At 41.6% G+C, this 8990-nt stretch overlaps 1 long non-coding RNA gene across 1 annotated transcript; it reads left to right on the forward strand.

Annotated features, from left to right (window-relative positions):
- The first annotated feature begins 1278 nt into the window (after nt 1-1278).
- On the forward strand, nt 1279-7885 carry LOC116582006. The gene is made up of 3 exons (XR_004282343.1): nt 1279-4868; nt 4965-6684; nt 6884-7885. It is a non-coding gene; the product is annotated as an uncharacterized LOC116582006 (long non-coding RNA).
- The last annotated feature ends 1105 nt before the right edge of the window (nt 7886-8990 follow it).

The raw sequence follows: 8990 nt of genomic DNA on the forward strand, positions 1-8990 counted from the left end.
CCTCTTCTGCCATCTGCTTTTATTCCTTTTCTTTTTCATTCCTGTCTCTTCATTCCCCATTTTTCTCTTTATCCCTAATAAGAATCCTGTACCCGCGGGGTGTCTGGGTGGCTCAGTCGGTTGAGCATCTACCTTCAGCTCAGGTCATGATCTCAGGGTCCTGGGATCGAGCCCCACATCTGGCTCCCTACTCAGCAGGAGGTTTGCTTCTCCCTCTCTCTCTGCCTGTCTCTCCTTCTCTCTCTCTCTCTCAATTGAATAAATCAAATCTAAAAAAAGGGAAAAGAACAATATACACTTAGAGTAATAGACTTAGACTGGCCTTGCCATTTTTGCTGTTGCCAAAAGATACACAGAAGCAAATACCCACACACTAACATTTCCCGTTAGGAGAACCTGTTGTTGGTGAGGGATTATTGTAGGAAAGAAAGAAATACAGGGGACTTGCTTTTATTCATTTATTTGTTTATTCTTTTTCACATCTTTATTGTTTTTATTCTCCCTAGTGCTTTCTTGCTTCTTGTTTCTTTCTTCAGATTTTGTTGTTGTTTTTCCAGATTTTGTTCTATGTCTCTTATTACCACTTTCTCAAAACATTTGGGTTTTGCATTAGCCTGCCAGGACTGCTGTAACACAGTACCAGACACTGAGTGGCTCAAACACAGAAATTTATTGTTTCACAATAAATGAAGCTAGACGTCCAAGATCAGGGGTTCGCGGTGTTGGTTCCTTCATGGCACAGGGAGAAATGTGTTCCATGCGTTTCTCTTACTTTCTACCAGCTTTTCTGGCAATCTTTCATGTTCTTTGGCTTAAAGACCCATGACCCCGATCTCTGCTGTCATCTTTACATGCTGTTCTCCGTCTCACGTCTGTGTCTTCATCTCCCCCATTAAAAAAAAAAAAACAGGGCACTGGGGCACCTGGGTGACTCAGTTGGTTAAGTGTCCGACTCTTGGTTTCAGCTCAGGTCCTGATCTCAGGGTCCTGGGATTGAGCCCCATATTAGACTCTGCACTCAGGGTGGAGTCTGCTTGTCCCTGTCCTTTTCCTCCTCCTGCTTCTTGCTCGCTCTCTCTCTCAAATAAATACATAAAATATCTTTAAAAAAATAAAATAAAACTGGGTGGCTCAGTGAGTTAAATCTCTGCCTTCGGCTCAGGTCATGATCTCAGGGTCCTGGGATCGAGTCTCGTGTCGGGCTCTCTGCTCGACAGGGAGCCTACTTCTCCCTCTCTCTCTGCCTGCCTCCTGCCTACTTGTGATCTCTCTGTCAAATAGATAAATAAAGTCTTTAAAAATAAATAAATAAATAAATAAAATAAGGACATCAATTATATTAGATTAGGGCCCACTCCAGTGATTTCATCTTAACTTGATCCTATGCAAAAACCTGATTCCCAGATAAGGTCACACTCTCAGGTATTGTGGGTTAGGATATCAACATCTTTTGGGGGGACACAACTCAATCCATAATAGGTATCTTATGATTGGTCATATGATCAGTCTTCCGTGGTGACCCAAACACTGCTGAATATCGTGATTTCTTCTTTACATGTCAGCAATAGATCTCTTAGGGACCATCCAACCCACAAATTCTGTTTCTCTTTGTTAGAGATGGAGCTCAGATCAAGTCTTGACCCTGGTGAACAGATCCATATTAATGTTTCTCAAGTGGTCACAGAATTATGATTTGGGGATGAAACTTTCATCATTCCTTCCTATTTTAATCCACTCAGGTACAGAGAAGGCATTAATTATACACAGATGTCACGCAGAGTAATTAAACAGGAGAGTTGGGTCTTGACATTTCTCAATGCTCAGCATTGTTTGTGAGTCACCATAATGATGTAAGGAAGGAAGCGTTGCCTTAGATAACTTCACTTTTCTCCTGCCAAGTAGGTGGTTCCATTTACAAGTGTGACTTGGCTAAAATGTCTTTATCCACAATCATCCAAAGGATAATATAATTTCAAAACTGTGATCAGAATTCTTGAGACAGGTTTTAATTTATTCCCACTGGCTACTGACTAAGGGCCTGGGAAAAACTGAGGATGATCCTTAGAGTTAGATATGGAAATGTTAGAAGGGCCAAAGACCCAAGGATGCACCAGTCACTTGACTCACAGATGAGAGTCCTGAAATCCAGTACCTGTCTGTACTTACTAGACAGGTCAGCAGAAGAGAAGACCCGAGTCCAGGTCTCTTGGCTCCCAGTCCAATCTTCCTTTCAGAGGGAAGTTCCAGTGGGGGGTTCTCTCAGCCTGTTTCATGCCTCCAACAAGCGTTAGTCTTGAAGATCTCAGGTAATGTTCTGGCAGAGAGATCACAGGTTCTAGAGGGTTAGGGCTCCGTGGAGCCTTGTAGAGCATCTACTGTCGAGAAGAGACTCTAGTCTAAACCCCTCACTTTACAGAGCCAGAAACTGGGATCCAGAGAAAAGCTGATTGGGTTCCTGCCACTAGCCTGGGACAGACCTGTGACCAAAACAGAGATATCTAGGTGGAGCTCAGGAGGAATATCTCCTTTGTTGCCTTATTAGCTATGACTCTTGGTTTTGCCTTAATATTTAGTGCCTTCTCTAAGGCTTATAATACCTACCTTCATTTTATCACAGTCTGTGATCAAGTGATATTTGACTACCCCTTCACATACAATAGAAGAATTTTATTTCTCTTTTCCCAGTCTTTATGCTATTGTTGACTTTTACTTATATAAATGCTATAAACTCCCAAATACATGGTTATTACTTTGTTTGGATAGGCAGTTGTATTTTAAAGAGATTAAGAGGAAAAAGGACTCATACATTTACTCATAGTCTTTTTTTTTTTGGTCCCATGGTCTTCCTTCCTTTGTGTAGATCTGTTTGTCCCACTGGTATGTTTTTCCTTTGGTGACACATTTTTTTCAGCCCTTCAAGGTCGGAGAAGGTCTTTATTTCACCTTCATTTTTCAAGGATAGTTTTTGCTGGATGTAACATTGTACGTTGACAAACTCTGGCTGCCTTGGTCTCTTCAATTCAGGGTCTCTGCTGGGTTCTTCCTGGGTCTCCCTCCTGGCACGGCAGCTGGGAAACTTTCTCAAGGCAGCAAGCTGGTATAACCAAAGGGCTCATCTTCTGTGTTTTCCACTTCTTAGAGATCACTGTCCTTCATTACCTGATTTTCAGTGTCTAAAAAGCCATGTTTCATATAATGTGTCTGCTTTTTGGGGTGGGGGGGTCGTGGTTTAGGTAGGAGGGTGCATTTGATCCCTGTTAATCCATCTTGGCTCCTTGCAGAGGCTGGAATGGCTGAAATTTGATTTTCTTGAATTTGGAGGCTTTCCCACCCCTTCAGCGTTTTATTCGAGGGTCAGGGCACCTCTTATAGTACAGAGACATGGACTGGCAGGAGCCCATCTGGTCCTGAACCACTGAGTTGTGCTGGTGGCTGCTGAGACATCTCTGGTCTCCATGATCCTACAGCTCTGGGAGCTCTTTTGCTTCTTCTGCACTGTGCCGGGTATCCAGGAGGCTTTGTGAATCTGTTACCCCCTAGACCCAGAGCCATGTAGCCATTCTCTCTTTCTGTGATGAGTTCCTCTCCCCAGGCCTATGATGGGGAGCATGTGCACATTCTCCTCCCAAGAACACCCTGATTTCTTGGCTCTTACCATCTCTCTTTCTTCATCTCTTTCCCTCCCCACATCCCCTCCTTAGCTTTGGGGAAATCTTTCCCTTATCTGGAATGGGAGTGGACGTTGGGGTCTTGCCTATGAGCAAACGCAAATTCCTCAAAGGCTTGGAGCCTTGGGAAGACAGAACACAGTCTCTCAGGCCATTTGTACTTTCTGCCTGTCACGTCCTTCTCCATAGACAATGCGGAGAACCGATCATTTGTCTGAAGAGGAGGTGGGAAAAGGGGAATATCAAAGCAGTAATATCAAAGTCAGAAGAAGTGCTCTTCATTTTGCTGGGACATTTGTTTTTTGAAGGCATTCCATTTGTAGCGATTTAAAAGTAACAAAGTATTTTTTTTAAGAAAGGGTATGCTAAAGAGAGGCTTAACTTCTTTAATCTTTTTTAGTATTACTATATTGGTATGGCAAATGTAAGCTAGATTTGGGATATATAATTACTTGGCTGTATTCAATGGTAATGTTCAACATGGCACACAAAGCTGTTATTTTTAGCATCCTGAATAAAATATTTTCTCTACTTAGCTTTTGCCTTCCCTGCCACATCCATTCAAATTAACCTTGATACATTATTGATGTATCCTCAATACTTAGTTTCTATACATAATTTTTAACCAATAAACATCTTTAAAAAGATCTAAGATGCTTAATCTCATAACCATAGAACTTTGAGGTATTTAGCTTGGCCTGACTTCCAGCCCTGCACTGCTCCTTTCCTATAGCTGTGGGCACAGGACCCCAGACAGCCCCATGCCTGTCTCTACGATTAATTCTGACCTCAAAATAGGTGAAACTTAAGAATTCTTATGCCCACACTGGCAGGTGAATTTCCAAGTGGCTTCTGGGTTGCCCCTGACCTTGTGCACCAAGTTCTCCAGCTGGGCTTTTGATGTGCTTCTGAGACACAGAGCCACTGAGTCCCAGTTCTGGTGTTCAAGGCCCCCTCAACAGCAGACCTAGTATTGTTGTTCTCCCAGGATTGGGTCCTCGTATTATGCCATAAAGAATGGTCCTTTCTATCTTTGGATAGTCTTCTCCAGGGTTAATCATGTGCCCACACATCTAGATATCCCTGTCACTTATCTTCAGATCCCAACAGGTTAGAGCTCTGCCTATTTACTGAACACTATGGTAGTCAGAGACCTTCTCTAGCACACTTACCCCTGTGACACACACCTTTTAAAACAATGTTATTTCTTAAGATCTCCTACTGTGGCTTATATAGCAAATCCTTTGCCTTAGTAAGCAGCCCTATGGAGCCAGTACCTGGTTCTGAATATTTCAGGTATATGAGATATATGTCCTTCCCACATCTACTAGAAGGCAGCTTGGCCCTATAATTTCCATGTCATAGTCTAGCCCAGAGTTAGATGTTAAATGTGTGTCTGTGATGCACACACCCCCACAGAAGGTCAGGGTAACCCTGAAATTGGATGTGCAGTTTTCCACCCTCTCAGCTATAGTAAGACCCCTTAAGAGAATTGGGTTCCTTCCTGAGGACTCCATTCCACAATCTGAAAAAAGGAGAATCATAACTGCCCTCTCATGGGTGTTATGGACAGAAATGATGGTTATAAAGAGATATTACCCAAACTGTTAGCATGGCTGCTTCTGAAGAGTGAAATTGTGTGTATACGAGGGGACATCACTTTCAATTTTATCATTCTGTTTTATTTAATTATACACAATGAGAAATTATTACTTTCATCATCATCACCATCACCACCACCACCACCACCACCACCACCATCATTATCATGGTAAAAAGTAGAGAAAAATGACTTTGAAGGAATAATTCAGAACAGAAGCTAGAGTCTCTTGCTACCATGCTTGGACAATGTTAAGGGATTTCTGATGCTTCACTGTAGTACACTGATTTCTGGTCTTCTTTGGTAACATTTCAACTGTCCAGTAGGTCCTCATAGGAGTATCACCAGGTTGGGAAAAGAGAGACAGCTTGACAGAAAGAGGACATTCTGAAAAAGGGTGTAGAGTCTGAATAATAGAATATGGGTCAGAATTGCTAGACTGAGATCTGCCAGAAACAACAGCTTAGACCTTTTGGCCAGAGGTCCCTCTATGAGCTGTTTAACAGTACTTCTCTATCCTCTCTTCCTCCTGCTGCTCCATATTCTGTTGCTTTCTGGTAGAAAATCTGTCCCATTCTAGGGAAGGACCACTACATGCTCTCAACATCCATTTTGTACCACCTTGTAACCCAAGTAGTTATATCACTGCTCTCAAGATCATCATGAGTCCTATGGCTGAAGGAGGCTTTCTTACCATCTGTAAGAATACTAACTGCCATCTTCCATCTGTCATTACAGACTTCACGATGCTTGACTAAAGGCACAGAGCCATCAACTCTGGAATAGTCAGACTTGTATTCAAATATTAACCTTGCAACTTAAAGGCTGAGTATTCATGGGCAAGATATCAAACCAATCTATGCATCAATTTTCTTTGTGTGTAAAGTGGATATAAGTTTAATCCCAACTCTATATGGTTGTTATGTGCATTGAATGAGATTAATCACATAAAGGACCTAGCAGATGACTGGAATATTGTAAATTCTCATGAAATGTGAGTTTTTGCTGTTGTTGTCATTGTTATGTTCCTAAGGGATAAGTGTTTAGTAATTGAACAAAAGGGTGATAATATCTCTTATCTTCATTACTTACTGGTCAGAATACCCATGCGGTCTACGGTCATACCACCCTGAACACACCTGATCTTGTCAGAATACCCATGTGGTGCCTTTTTCTCAGATTTGGTGGTTTCTTGTTTAAGAAGATTCCCTGTTATCTTTAAAGACAGGATTCTTTCAGAACAATGCCTCTTTGGTCTTCAAGGTGTCCTGTTTTGGGGTATGAATCATGCTACTGGAAATTTTCTCCACAGCTAGTGAAACATCACACCAGAGTCAGACTATGCCTTGCTGAACCATCACTCTTGCTGGAGGCGTTCCAACAATGGTGCTCTTCCCAGGCAAATAGGACATCCAGGTGCCCTCTTTTTTTTTTTTTTTAAAGATTTTATTTATTTATTTGACATAGAGAGATCACAGTAGGCAGAGAGAGAGAGGAGGAAGCAGGCTCCCTGCTGAGCAGAGAGCCCGATGCGGGACTCGATCCCAGGACCCTGAGATCATGACCTGAGCCGAAGGCAGCGGATTAACCCACTGAGACACCCAGGCGCCCCCAGGTGCCCTCTTTTTAACAAATGCCTCCCATTTTCATAACAGTTCAGGGTGAAAGTTAAAGGAAATGATGAAGTAACTTACACCAGAGAAGCAATTTGTATGTCAGGGACCTAAGTCATATATTCAGCATTTATGAGTTGAGATTTAATATGTACCAGGCATCCTACTAGGGGTTGGGTGTAGAGAGGTGAATGAAATAGGCATGGTGTCTGACCTTCATGGAGCTCACTGTTGGATAGGCATGGGAGTGACACATATAGGCTAATAAATAGGTAAGCAAATGTATAAATATGTAATTATAAAATGAGAACATCTAATATAAGGAACAATGGGGGTAGGGATCAAAGGAAACCTATTTTAATCAGTAATATTTAACATGCAACTTTGAGGATAGGAAATGCCAGTAAAGATCATTTCAGACAGAGCAAATGGCAAAACAATGACTCCAAAGCAGTAATAATCTCAGCTAGTCCAAGGAATTAAGAAGAGGTAGTTTGGTTAAATGTAGTGAGGGGGAAGAGTGAGTCCACAAGGTAGACAATATGAACAGGGGGCAAGATCATACACGGTCTTGTGGGCTGCAGTATTGTGAGCGAGCATTTCCAAAGAAGACTTGGAGAATGCATTAAAGGAAAGCCAAGGGGGAAACATCCCTCTTCCTTTCCTTTCCTTTCCTTTCTTTCCTCCCTCACTCCCTCCCCCTCTCCCCCTTCCCCCTTTCTTCCTTCCTTCCTCCCTTCCCTAAATATTTGGCAAAAGCTTGCTATGTGTCAGTATAATTCTAGTTACTAGAGATACAGAGTTAAACAAAGAGATAGAAATTTAGCCCTGTTGTTTCAAACATTCTATTCAGGAGGCTGTTGCTGTAGTCCAGCTCGGGGGGCAAGGGGGCACCAGACGTTAGGAGGGCGGTGAAGGGGACAGGAGCAGAAGAGTTTTACATCCCTCTTTCACGGGCTGCCACTCCACGCATTAGCTCACAATGCCAATATTTCACCTAGTTTCCGACTCTCCTGCCTGACCTCTCCCCTAACACGCTGTCATCTGACTCTGTGTCTCATTTCCAGAAAATGATGATGATGAGAAAAGCAAGAGAAAGAGCCTAAAAGTACAAATCAATATATGAATTAAAACATGAATCAAATGAATGGAAGGAAATGTTTGAGGAGAATGAATGATGGCAGAATGCCAGCATCAATGTGCCCACAGCAAGAAGAATGGATCATCTTAGAGAGAGGATGGGTTAACCTGGCTCACTTGGAGAGAGTAGATATAGGATTTTATAAACTCAAGTTCTCAATCAGTTTTCTGGTGTGACACTGAGAGGGGGCTGAATCTTGAGGCCTTTACCTTGGTTGGTTTGTTTGTAGTTTTTTAATATTTTTATTCAATTATTTGAGAGGGAGAGAGAAAGAAAGAGCATGAAGGAAAAGTAGAGGGAGAGGGAGATGCAGATTCCTTATTGAGTCCTGAGCTCAACGACGGTCTTAATCTTGCGACCCTGAGATCATAACCTGAGCCTAAATCAAGAGTTGGTCCCTCAACCAACTGAGCCACCCATGCACCCTTATCATAGTTTTAAAGAAAACAGTATGCATTTTAAGAGATCATTGTAACGTAGAATCTAGGTTCTAGAAAGAGAGAAAAGAGAGATTTCCCCATGGGTTTCCTCTTTATAGCCACTAGTGGCTCTTGAGTGTTTAATACCGTGTCTAGTCTGGGTTGACATGTACTCTAAGTATAAAACACTCATTGGATTTTGATGACTTAGTACAAAACCAAGAGTACAAAATCTCTTGTTTAATCAATTTTATATTGGTTATATGTTGAAATATTTTAGAAATTGGGGTAAATAAAATGTATTATTAAAATTGCCCATTCCCATTTACTGTTTTTAAATATGACTACTAAAAGTTTTAAATTATATACACAGGTCCCATTATGTTTCTACTGGATAGTTCTACTCTAGATAATAATAGTAACAAACATTTATTGGCACCCAGTGTGTTTCAGACACTTCGTTTTATCCTTAATTTTAATAACAAATTTTATTTTTAAATCAGCTTTAGGTTTACAGAAAAATTGAGCAGAAAGACGGAAGTTCTCATA

The sequence above is a fragment of the Mustela erminea genome, chromosome 21 (genome assembly GCF_009829155.1).
Source record: "Mustela erminea isolate mMusErm1 chromosome 21, mMusErm1.Pri, whole genome shotgun sequence".
Classification (NCBI taxonomy): domain Eukaryota; kingdom Metazoa; phylum Chordata; class Mammalia; order Carnivora; family Mustelidae; genus Mustela; species Mustela erminea.